The following is a 13863-nucleotide window of genomic DNA, read 5'->3' as shown; positions in this document are numbered from 1 at the left end:
ATCTACGAAAGAGTGACGTTGTGTTTTTGTATTATTTTCCTTAAAAATTGTGTTACCTATTTCGGTTTTTAATGTAAGAATGTTAAATATTCGATGTCGTGCCCAAGGGTGGGCAAGTGATACAACTTCAAGAAACGTGCTATTTCGGGTTCCCTCCAAAACTCCATCGAAAGTTTTAGTAAAGGGTCTACCACTTTACTAAAACAACTGACTTGACTCGTTGATCTTACTGACTACTTTTTTAGACATTTACTAGACTTTCGACTTGACGATTATCTGGAAAAACGACTTTAAATGATGATGGGCAAAAATGTATGGGCTCTGGTATTGGGCTCAACAGGAATGGATTGTATATTTTTAGGAAGGTATAGGTACCCAAGGCTTTATTTGAACGTGGGTGACATTGACGGGAGCGCTGCTGGTAAAGGAGAACTGTCAAACACATGTCAAAAATGACGTTTTTGTATGATAGAAGCGTTTAGTTCCTTTTCTCGCCACGTTCAAATAAAGCCTTGTCCAACCATACTGTATTATACAGTTCGACAAGGCTTTATTTGAACGTGGGTGACATTGACGGGAGCGCTGCTGGTAAAGGAGAACTGTCAAACACATGTCAAAAATGACGTTTTTGTATGATAGAAGCGTTTAGTTCCTTTTCTCGCCACGTTCAAATAAGCCTTGTCGAGCTGTAGGTACTATTGTATATCCTTAATCTGTGGTTTTGATAGTTTTGACTTTTGATATTTCAAACGTGACTTGACCAGTGTTACCAACTTAGGGGTTTTCCCCCCTGATTTAGGGGGTAAATAAGTGAAATGGAATTTTTAGTGGTATTTTCAGGGATTTTTGACTCATTAATTGTTTAAATTTATAGTCCGATTTACATTAAAACTAAACGATGGATCTTAAGTGTAACATTTAATCCATCCAAAAAATGTTTGATTTAAAAAAATCTGAATCTTTAGATGACTTGACGAAATATTAATTAATAAAAACATTTTGAAACATCTACGAATAATAAAAACTAAGGAAGAGTAACTCCGTCAAAAAAAGTGCACCAAAAGGCTACAAAATGTGACCCGAATACATGCACATATTTATGCATGTGTTCGGTACACATTTTTCGTGTATATATACTCGAGTGACATTCAACCAGGTTGACATGACAATTTTGTCAAACTCATTTTACAATTTGTTTACTTACTTTTTACATAGCTTTTTACAATATTTTTGTTGTTAAAATACCTAAATGCCCTGTGAAATGGTGTAGAAGGTGTAGAAGTCATACAGATACGGCTTTTAATACAGGAATAACCTTTCATCTGTAAGTGAATTGTTTAAAATTATGCTTAAATTCCTTGTATTTTTGTCGACCCAAAAAAGATGTTTTATTTAAGTTGGATGCTAGGGTATTTGCATAAAATTAAGCTGGTCTCTTTGTGATTCTCTTATTTTTACATGTTATTCTAAAAGTGCAATAATCAAAAAATAATATAATTACAAAATTTTTACAGTCGCCATGGACAGTGTTATGCAAGATGTAACAATTTAATCTTAAATGAAATTTTAGGGTCTGGCTGACATTATACTAAATGCGTTATAAGATGATATTATGGGTATTCTCATATTTCTTGTTACGGATTTTTTTTACAAAAAAACAAAAAAAACATAATATAATATCACTGAGGTAGTAAGTACTACGTACTAGAATATTGCGAACAAAAAACATGTCGCACTTGAGGCATGAGCGGGGTGGGAGGCGGGGCGGTGATTGCTATAGATCAGTACCGCACAAGTGACACAGTTTAGTGCCTACACTCGAATGAATGCAAAATCTATTTGAGTAAGTGGATAAATAAAAATAAAAATTCACACTTTTATAAAAATTATAATTAATATGGATCCATAGTCCACTATAGCTAATTACCTTATTTAAATTACTTAAATATTTTCAAATATGTACCATAATAAATTATTATAATGTACGCATGTATAATGTAAGTAATATTTTAAATACATATTACCAAAATACAAACTCGTCTACGTGAGTAAGTACTTCATTCATCGTCGTCTTATCATAGATCTGTATTCTGCCTACATTACACTCTGAATCTACTACTCTATGACAATGCAAAATGGCGCGCGTCTTCGCCTAGTAATTGAATGTTCGTATTTTAATTGAAAATAATTAAATAAGAATGCTAATACCGATGAAATGTTATTCCGTTGCATTTGGAAGTGTTACTGGAAACATTTTTGCAGTATCTTAACCCACAACTAGGCATTTTTGCGACTTTTTTTGGTTTCGTTTTTGATTGTGGTACGTCTGGCGCGCAGAAGAGCTCGCGGGCGACTAAGTGCACTGCTGCTATATAGATTATGTTGAATGTGTGCTTGGTGCATTGCGTTGCGTTGTCGAGTCTAGTACGTAGTACATACTATGTCAGTGTGTAATATATATTTTTTTATGAAATAAGGGGCAAACGAGCAAACGGGTCACCTGATGGAAAGCAACTTCCGTCGCCCATGGACACTCGCAGCATCAGAAGAGCTGCAGATGCGTTGCCGGCCTTTTAAGAGGGAATAGGGTAATAGGGGAGGGTAGGGATGGGAAGGGAAGGGAATAGGGGAGGGTAGGGAAGGGATTAGGGTTGGGGATTGGTCCTCCTATAAACTCACTCACTCGGCGAAACACAGCGCAAACGCTGTTTCACGCCAATTTTCTGTGAGAACGTGGTATTTCTCCGGTCGAGCCGGCCCATTCATGCCGAAGCATGGCTCTCCCACGTATCAAAATCTTAAATCGAAAAATTACGTTCGATCGACAAAAACAAATAAGTATTTCCTTTAATATTGTAAATGAACAAAAATAAAAAAAAAAAACTGCTAACTGTTTATTAATTGCTAATTATATTAATTGTGAGTTATAAACTGTAAAAAATTTACGTAATCTTTTAATTTCAATTCTGTAATAATTTAGCACATAGATTTTTGTAATCTGAAAACGTCTTCTCTAGGTGCTCGGACAGTTTTAAATTCGCCCGAGTCGTACTAGGTTTGTTCATGATTATTATATGTATATTATGATTATTATCGATGTCTCAAGGATCAGAGGAAAATTTTTGATTTTAAAATAATAATTATGTGCTCGTTTCTTCGTGATAGTAGATGTGCTTGGTGTATATTGCATAATACTATCCGCTTTTGACAATTATTTGTTTCATAACAATGACAATGACAATTACCGCGCAGGCTGTCGTCCGGCGCGCAATATTATGATACGTTACCTGGAATACGACCTTGGCGAAAATCTAAATTGTCATATTTTAGTGTTCGAAAAGGAGCCAAATTTAAAACGGTTGAAGCACAATTCTGTCTACTCTGGTTGAAGTATGGGAGTTATGTTTCCTTAGTTTTTATTATTCGTAGTGAAACATATAATATTATAAAAGTAGGTACTTAAATTATTTCTAAATCATTATGAATTAATATACAAATATTAATTCATAATGATTTAGAAATAATTTAAGTAAAAAAAATAATTGAAATAAAAACAAATTTTTAAGGGGGAAAACAAATAAAATAAGGCGATTTTAATTTTTAGGGGTTTTTGACACCAGCTCAGTCACCAACTTTTAATATTTTTGAGAGTTGGTAACACTGAACTTGACACTTGACAGTTTTCTGATGTTGATGTTTTATTGAAAAATAAAAATGTTCTAAATTAGGTTCTATAAAATCATAGAGAATACCACGAGAATACATTAAGTTTAAAATAGAAATCTGAACAAGTTAAAATACCGTACATTAAAAATCATATTAATTTTATCCTGCCCGCTAATATTTGTAATTTGATTTGTAAGTAGGGTACGGAAGCATAAAGATCACAACAATAAATATAAAAACGGAGCATCCAATAGATGCTGCTAAAAATTGAAAGAATTTATTTAGTATTTACGTACAACAAATGAATGCAAAATATTGTACTGGTATGTGGAGCATAATACATATTTTATAAACAATATGATAAAAATTAAAAGGATTTAATAAAAAGTCATGGACGAGAAAAAAATCATATTTTCCTAGTCAGCGGTTAATTTACAATAAGTTGGTAAAATCTTTAGTACGGTATCAGTTTTTCGTCCAAGAAATCCAGTAAGAATAATTATTTTAATTTGAGCTATGCAACATTTTTACTGTGTAATTTATACTATACTTGCCTTAATGAGTGGGTATTATTAAATTAAGTCACTAAACTTGTTTGGTAATGTTAAACAATATTAATTTTTGGTGAAATTATTGTTTTATACAATAAACTAACCAGCCACTGAAATGTATAGTAGCTAAGGAGTTAGGTCAGTTTGTTTACAACCATAGCAACCAAATATAACAGCTATCCCACGCATATAGATTAATTAGTGTAACGGCTAGTAATGGCTAAAAATATGTAAGTTTTGCAGTAACTGCAAGGAACGCTAATAATTGCTTTCTGTCCGTTTGTCCATCCACTACAATAACATCCTTTATTATTATTAAAATTTATGGTAGAAAATTTTGCTTAGCTTTAATATCTCGGTCAATTTTAACTGTAGAGACCTTGTGTATGACCATAGGTAAAATTTGCTATTTATTGTATTCCATTTTCATTTCAGAAATGATGAAAGTAGACAGGAATAAGTGCTGGAAATCCTTTGTTTGAAACGAGATGAACAACCACAGTGAACAAGAAGTTTTTTATTTGAAACCAGATAATGTGATATTAAAATTTAATGAAGGTATCATAATTTAATACTCAGCTTTATTTTGTAATCAGCTAGTGTAAGTTATTTACATTATTCTTATTTCTGAGTATCTTTTGTTGTAGGTATTATCGATTCTTTTTTTTCATTAAGTATGTGAAATATATCGACGCCCCCACCTAATAATCGGACAATGGTAAAAATGAAAATGCAATGCATACGTCTTAAGCAAAACGCAACTTATCATTCTAGAGTACGTCAAGCTCTGATCAACAATGTCACTTGCATGATTATTCGGGTAAATTATTTTTTCGACTGCAATAAAATGCACATAGTAATATCTCATTGCAATATTATTCGGGGAAATTGTTTGGGATAAGAATAATAATAAAATATTGGTGAACAGCTATTACTTTACTATTCGGTGATTAAAAAATATTGTACACTTTATGGTTACAGTAATTGTTGTTTATTCCAATGATTTTCTAATATAGCTATTAGGTATTAGTAATATAATATATATTTTTGTTTTGAAACATTCATTATTTGATGACATAAATGACATTCTTGCAATCGCTACAGCTCTAGGTTTGAAAAAATACACTCTGGAGACTGGCCTATTCATTTTAGTATGTACTATGTACTTATAATCATTACAGTTAATTAAATTATTAATCATAACCCTCATCGCCGCCTAAGTGGGTGTCAAAATATATTATATAATGAGCCGTTGCCCGCGGCTTTGCTCGCGTTAAGAAGTATTATTTTATACAAACTTTTATCCCCTATTTGAACCCCTTGGGGTTGGAATTTATCAAAATCCTTTCTTAGCGGATGCCTACGCCATAACATCTACCTGCATGCCAAATTTCAGCCCGATCAGCCCAAAAGTGGTTTGGGCTGTGCGTTGATAGATCACTATGTAGTGATTTATCAACGCACAGCCCAAACCACTGGGCAACCATGTAAGTAGCTAGCAATCGCTTTCCTAATTAAATACTGAATTGCGTTTTGACCTGCAAGACAAACTCCACGAATACCTTTACCACTTGATGTCTCCGAATGTGACCGCAACCAAACCTCCAGTCGCTGGTAATTCTTACGTCTATGACGACTTAAATCCAAAAAAGCTAGCCAGGGACAGTCAGGCATTCTTCATTTTTTTTATATGAAGAAGTTCTGACTTCCTGACTCCTGGGTCCTGCGATGGCCGATGAGTGATGACTGATCTGATGCTGGTCTGAGATTGGAGGCTGGAGGTGGCTGGACTGAGATAATCACCGCGATACGATGGTCGTCCGATTCGGATTCTACATGTTGCCTAAAATAAACTCCAGCCAATATGCCTTTATGCCCCAAAGGAGCACTGAAGTCGCCCTCTATAATAGGTTAGTGAACCACATCAGAAAAAAGAGAGGAGAAAAAAAAAATGTTGTGATATCGCTGGACACAGAGGGGGCCTTCGACAATGCTTGGTGGCCAGCTGTAAAGGTTCGGTTAGCTGAAGTTAGGAGTCTGGGGAACCTGAGGCGAGTGATCAGCAGCTACCTGAGTGGAAGGAGTGTGAAAGTGAGATATGCAGGAGTGGAAGTGTGCAGTAATGTATTTACCCGAATAATCATGTAATAGTCGTTTATCTTCAAATCGTTTTAACATATTTTTTCGTCTATTGCCCAGTTTTTGGTGTAAAATACAATTTTAAGTATTGTCATGGAATAAACACATATTTTTTTATATCTTTGTAAATATCCATAGAAAAATTCTGAAAAAAATTCCCATGGTGTATTTTGACTTCTAGAATGCCAAAAATCGCATAACACCAAAAACCCCACAATAGCACATTGTCCGATTGTTCGGTGGGGGCGTCGATGTTATCTTAGATACAAAAATAAAAATTGGACAACCCCACAATAACCATAAAAGTAGTTGAAGACATTACCCAAATACCCACAGCTATGTTATTGCTCTAGCCAAGTGTACAGATATATTTCCCATTAAAGAAGGCTATGATTGCTAATTGAAAATATGGTCCACTATAAAATATTTTTTGTATTGTGTAAATGTTCTTTGTTATTTTTTATTTCTACAGATGAATAAAGTGAAAGAAGAGGAGGCAATCGAATTCCAAGATATACAATTAAAAGTTCCAATAATAAAAACAACACGACTAGAAAATATGTGCATTTTTCAAAATAAAATAAAATATGGAAAACGAAGACATGTTATAGATAAAATTCTAAGTGAAAGTTATATTAAAACAAATAAAAGTTTATGCACTTGTAAAGAACGAGATATACAAAAACATAATATTTCAAACAAAGTATTATTGCGTCGACTAAGCTTACTTAGCGGTAGTAAAAATAATAGCAAATTCGAAAATGTGAGGGTAATTTCAATTTCTCATGTAGATGTTTTGACAGATGATTCCTCTGACGAACATACTTTAGCTGATGTAAAAAGAATAAAGGCAAAAGATAATAATAGTATTCACACAAGTGGGCCCAAGACTACGGGATCAAATGCTTCTGATGATTGTATATCTGGATTTTTTTTTGAAAAAATATTACCCCCAAGACATTCTTTGTTTGTTGATGAAAGAGCAAAAAGTGAAACAGAAAAAGAAGGTAGTAATTATATACAAACAAGTGACCCATTATCCACTGTATCCGAAACTAGTGATCAATGTAAAATGGGCAGATGTAATGAAGAGGAATCTTCTGCAATAAATGACCTCAGTTTAAAAATACGACATTTTAAAAACCGGAAATTTGAAGAACTTATATGTTACATGTCAAATAAAGTAGATTTAAAATTAATTGAAATAATGAGAGACAAGCATTTTAATGTAATAATGATTATAGAAAATTATTATTTGCAATCGACAGACATATACATTACAAATAAATTAAACATTATTGTTGAGATAGCTACAGTACCATATAATGATTATTCATATATTTATAATATGTATAACAAAAGTAACGAATTGGACTTTAATATAAAATTGAGTTGTAACATACTACACTTACAATGTTGCTGTTGGCAAAATAGACAACACCAAATAGCAGTAAGATTTCCAAAAGACTTTAGAAGGTTTTTAACAACCCCACATTCTTGTATTAATTCATGTTCATGTTGTTACAATAGAAAGAACCAAAAGCAAATTAATGATCTACCACTACCTACTGCTTCTGGTAATATGACTCATTCAAAAAAATCTTCAAATCAAATACCTCAGAACACCCTTCAAGCAGAAGCGTTATCCTTTAGGAAGAAGACACACAAACCGAGTTCAGTTTCATACGCTAATCCTACACAATCTTACTCATCATTAACTCTTCAATTTCATTATGAAGTGAAACAAGTGGCGGGTCACAAGCAATGGACCGAAACTATTGAGTTGGGCAGTAAAGGTGAAATATTTTTTCATGACAACAATATGGTTACTAATTCTATGAAACTCGTCCGTCTGGAAATAAAGTATGTAGTAATAACTGAAAGTGTTATAAACGACAATATATGTTGCCGATATAAATATGATGTAGTGTTGGAAAAACTTAAATCAGTTTTTAAAATTGATACTAATATATTGACTTATATACGTAGTGGACATAAGAACAACTTAAAATTTCATCAGGACAGATGTGAAACTTGCATATCCAGTAAGAAAACTAAAACTGTAAACTTAAAATACAATCTTCAATTTAAAAATTTTGGTACCAGAGATACCATACCAATCGAATATTCAAGACGAGCAGTTGCTTATTATTCAAAACATGCAGTAGTAAATAATTCGAAACAAACAATAGTAAAACCTTTAAATCAAGCAAGTGTAGAACATTTAAGACCAGAAGCGATTGTAAGTCATGCTAATCAACCGATTGTACAAACGGCAGACATAGGAGTAGAGCAACTTAAGACCACTACAGCTGAAGACGACATTCCGATCAACATTATTTTTAGTAGTCCTCCTGCATCAGTACTTTTAAAATTACCACCTAATCAAAAAGTTAATTTAATAATACCTACACAAGAGGAAAATTTGAAAGTGATGCCTCAGAAGAGAATGACACAACAAATTAGAACAGTGAATAATTTCCAGACACTTCCTAGCTTACTACAAGATTGTCCGCAAGATAAAAGTCGAGATGAAATTATTTTTCCTAAGATAACAGAAGTGTTTTCATTGAAGGAAAGTAACATAGGAGAAGAAGTTGAAAGCGACGTAGATGTGAAAAGTGAAATTGATATTGAGGAAAATGAAATAGGTACAGGAAAAGACGACCAAATGATTAAATAACCTGAAAATGCATTTAGAATTTTTGTTTTTTAATTAAATAAGAGGGCAAACGAGCAAACGTTTCGCCTGATGACAAGGAACTACCGTCGCCCACGGACACTCGCAACATCAGAAGAGCTGCAGGTGCGTTGCCGGCCTTTTAAGAGGGAATACGCTCTTTTCTTGAAGGTTTGCAAGTCGTATAGGTCCGGAAATACTGCTGGTGACAGTTTGTTTCCATTGCGCGGCAGAAAGTTACGCGAGAAACGCACGGTGGAAGACTGCCACTCATCAAGGTGATGAGGATGGTATATTTTATAATTATTTATATATAATAGTACTTTGAATAAAATTTTAAGTAAGTACTATTTTTCGGTTCAATTTTCGAGTACTTATAATTATTAGAGACTTCAGCTGGAGTAAAAACAAAGTTGTAAGTAAGTATATAAAGTTTTGTGCAGGTGGGACAAAATAAATTATAGGATGGCCTTTGAAAAGTTGTTGATAAAATGGTTAATAATAAACAGTGAAATGAGTCTTGAAGTTTTTAGTACATATATATAATTAAGTAATAAGAATTAATTATCTCACCACTCTGATTAACATGTTGATTAATTAATATTTTACATTATTTAATACAAAATTGTTAATAAGATTGGTTTTATTCCTAAATCTTCCCTTAGTTCTCATAGAGCAAATAACGAAATAAATAGTAGTACCTGGATGACCGAGCTTAGCTCGGTATAGCAAACACTCATTGACTTCGTGTTACTTAACAACGCCATCTGCTGGAATAGCTTTAGCTGTTGTGTTGTTAAAGCAATTAGTTGCTCACAAAATAGTATTATTATTCGCCAATAGATGTCAGGAAGAGTCATATTTTTCAGTTTGTCGATTATCGATTAAACACGAATAAAAAGACATTTTCTAAAAATGGTTCCTAGCTAGATCGATTTATCGCCCCCGAAATCGCCTATATACTAAATTTCATGAAAATCGTTGAAGCCGATTCCGAGATTCCAATTATAAATATATATATATACAAGAATTGCTCGTATAAAGATATAAGATAAAGTTTAGTAATTTGGTAGAGTATTCTAAAACTCATTTTTTCAGTAATGCCGCGGCCGCACATGCGTCTTTCGTCACGAAGCTTCGTGCTATGAGACGATTCACGATACCATTGGACGATACACGCAAATAGTCCAATGGTATCGTCTCAAGCCGGATGGCGCAAGCCACAGCCAGTGTTAGTTTTGTAGTAGTTGATCAGGAAATTGCACCACTATGGCATTAAGCTCAGTCAACAAAGTAGAACTGTAGAATGCGTGAGCGGGACCCTAAGCAATTTCTGCAGGAACTTATTCAGGGTCCTACACACAAAGGTCCAAATTTTAGGTTTTTCGCCAATAACTACCTAAAAAACGATGCGTTCTAGAAAAAAGTATTCTATAAGGAAATTAAAGCCTTACGGCACCGTGACCCGGTGCGGCGCCGTACCGTATCACGGTGGCGGCGCCGTACCGTATCACGGTGGCGGCGTCGTGCCGTAACACGCTGCCGGCGCCGCGCCGTGTCTGATGGGGACGTGGCATAAGGTACTAATTATGTATTCTGTGCTTATGGTCTTTTTGTATTATTTTGCCAGAACGCGTCGTGACTTGTGGCCGTTTTCAGCCACGACGCGAAATTCGCATCGTGGCTGTTTCATAGTGACCACAACGCGTTGTGAACTATTTTTTCGCTCGATGAGCGCTTTCGGTCTTTGAGCGTATCATTTATATAATTTTAAGTTACAAAATTGTAAATTTTATTTTCAAAAGACAAACTTTTCCTTCCTTTTTAGTAAAACGTGGGCCCGTGCGAGTTTCTGACGCCGCGCGCCGGTTCTTCTCGCCGGGTTAGTTCCCGAACCGGTGGTAGGCATTATGTAGTATCAACATTTTGAAATCTGAAAGCATTTTCTTAAAATCTATTCAGAAATAAAATAAAAAATAGAATATTTTTTACCAAAAATGTACAGTTCCCATAACCTGCCATAATCAATAATTTCAATAGGCTACTTGACCTATATTCAATTTCATTGAACAAATGCATATTTCTAGTAGAACTTGGCCTAGGAAACCGTATTTCACCCTTATCATCAAATAAAAGCATATGATTGATAAATAAAGTCGATTTGAAAATATGATTTTATGAAAATAGGATTTGTACCTACTGACGAAAACGCTTTTGCGGTACTTCCGATTTGGATGTGACGTCATCAGACTCCTAATTTAATATCTTTTATTTATCGCGCTCGTTATATGCAAGTTTATTTGTACATAAATAATAAGAATGAGCCTACAAAGATTTCTAAAATATATTTTCTTGAATAATTCAAATAAAACATCAGTTTTATATAATATCTCCATTTATTGTAGACGGGAAATGAAATGGCCAAAACTTTTCTCCAAAAGTTTTCAACATTACAAATGATTTCTAATTTCTTATTTAATTATTTTATAATTTTTGCAACGATATCAAAATAACGTTCTAATTCTATGAATTTTTGGGCACTTTTAGACTCGTACATTTACCACATAAAAATGTTCAATAAAAAGAGTTTAAAATACGAAACGTATGACGTCACACTATGGCGGACAGTGTTTTCGGCGCCATTCATAAGGCATATTTTTCAATCAACATTTTTATGGGTTTCTACTGTGTAAAATATTAAAATATTAGTTTTTTTTGTGAAAATGAATGATTAAGAAGCTATTAGCATGAAGAAAAAAATTAGGTCAAGTAGCCTATTAATAGCTACCTATTTTGTTGGTTGCTGATTTTTGTAGCTGAAAACCTTGAAGATAATGAAGAACTACTACTTAACTTTTCCTTATACATATTATTGTGCTTTATTGTACCTTGTACCAGCTATAATATTACGGTCATACCTAGCTAATGCTAATGGTACTTAATACCTAGTATAGCTTGTCAAAAAAGAGTAGTCGCCGAACACTTGCAATTATAAATTATTTACATAGGTAAAATATTGAAAAACTATATCATACCAAGTAGAAAAATATGTGCCAGAATGATAATAAATAATAATATTTTAAATCTACAAACTACAAACGTTTTCAGTAAAAATACGAGCGAGGTGAAAGTACAAACATCCATGCTGAGTGTGAGGGCATTTTCAAAAAAATGTGTACCCCTGGTTTTTACCTTGTCCCTTGACTTCGCTACAGATTATTTGTAAAAAATTACATACTAACATTTTGTAATTTTAATGTAGGAGCATAAACAAGTTTTCTTTTATTAAAATACATTCACGTTTGTATATAATTTTATTTAGTATGAGATTTATAAGGGTTTTTAAGTACCGAAACCTATTAAATTCACCTGTCCCCTTCCCAGAAGTTGTAACAAAATCTTTAATAACTATTTTTTTTCTTAAAGTAAGTTACTTAAAAAACATATGTTAGATTCTTAAATACTTAATGTATCAATTGAATGTCTTGTTATTGAAAAATCTAACATAATTTAACTACAAATTAATTAAAATTATAATCATGAAAAAACAACCCGGCCGGAATGTTCGGTTTAGTGACCGTTTTTTTTAGTTTTATAAACATACTACAAAAATATTTTCGGCACTAAATGATAGCACTATATTTCATTGTACATCGAGAAACTTCAATTTAAATTTAGTAGTTAAAAATCTGCTACAAGACGCGGACGCAGGTTGGATGGTTCTTCAGGAACGGTTTATTTGTTCAGATAAGTGACCATATTTTGTAAGCATTATTATACTTTCTCCAACTGTTTTTACTGTTGACACGTTGCAAAATTAGTTTAGTATTTAGTATAAAAAATGAAATTGTGATAACTATTATCGGTTATTTACAAACACTTTAAAAGTAAAAGAAAGTAATATTACGTGACTTCCGACTTGTGACTTTTCGTATGGTCACATATAATGGAACGGACAAGTCACAACAGGCGGAAAGCATAAGGCTTAGTTCACATTTTAAATAAATTATTTTTTTATTCACAGATTTTATTAAGAAAATTGGAGATTTTTAAACTGGTACGATTAACGTACAAATATATTTTTTATTACTTATGTGTTAAGGTGACGCCGCGTTAAAGTAAAAAACCGTTTTGGATATGTTTTAGATTGCTAGTTTTCTATGAAAGGCCGGCCCGGCCTCTCACAGAAAACAAGCAATGGAACAGCAAAAAATGGAAAGGGCGTAAGCGACAAAATAGTTTTGTCGCGTAATTTAAAAACCATAAATACATTTCATATAAGCTATGGGCAAATTAAAGTGTATGCTTGAACCAATCCATGTACATTTTTGGAAGCTTAAATCACTCTCCTCTGTAGGGAAAAATAGGAATCCTTTTTTTTTACACAGGTCTATTTGATTGATTAGGTATTCTGTGTTATAAAAGTTGACCAATCGTGTTATGCTATGGGTAAATCAAAGACAAAGACATGATAAATACTGACAATGAACTTTAATTTCTTAGCTTTAGTTATTGCTGAGAAAAATCGATATCGCTACAGCCAAATCATAAAGGCGTCGACTTTACTTAACAATAACAAATATACTATTTAAAATTTAAGTACCTAAAAGTTTTATGTTTTTTAAAAATTTTGATTTTATTTCCACTACTTTTCTATCAATAAAGTTGAAAATCATTTTTAGTCGTTGATATTTGCAGATTTATAATAACTAGACATCAGATTATATGCATTTGCATACTTGCATATGCAAATGCATATAATGTCACTTTTTAGGCGATAGTGCATATTTTGGCAATTTTTCGTTGATAGTGCATATTTCGGTAGTT

General features: G+C 33.1%; 1 long non-coding RNA gene across 2 annotated transcripts; it reads left to right on the top strand.

Annotated features, from left to right (window-relative positions):
* Positions 1-3775: 3775 nt before the first annotated feature.
* Positions 3776-6927, top strand: LOC121728991. 2 transcript variants are annotated; one of them, XR_006035905.1, is made up of 3 exons: positions 3776-3989; positions 4653-4775; positions 6829-6927. It is a non-coding gene; the product is annotated as an uncharacterized LOC121728991 (long non-coding RNA). The 2 variants fall into 2 exon arrangements; XR_006035908.1 differs by lacking the exon at positions 3776-3989 and adding an exon at positions 4048-4111.
* Positions 6928-13863: the final 6936 nt, after the last annotated feature.

The sequence above is a fragment of the Aricia agestis genome, chromosome 1 (assembly GCF_905147365.1).
Source record: "Aricia agestis chromosome 1, ilAriAges1.1, whole genome shotgun sequence".
NCBI classification, from domain to species: Eukaryota; Metazoa; Arthropoda; class Insecta; order Lepidoptera; family Lycaenidae; genus Aricia; species Aricia agestis.
The sequence above is the reverse complement of the archived record's forward strand: the minus strand, read 5'-3'. Positions and strand labels throughout refer to the sequence as shown.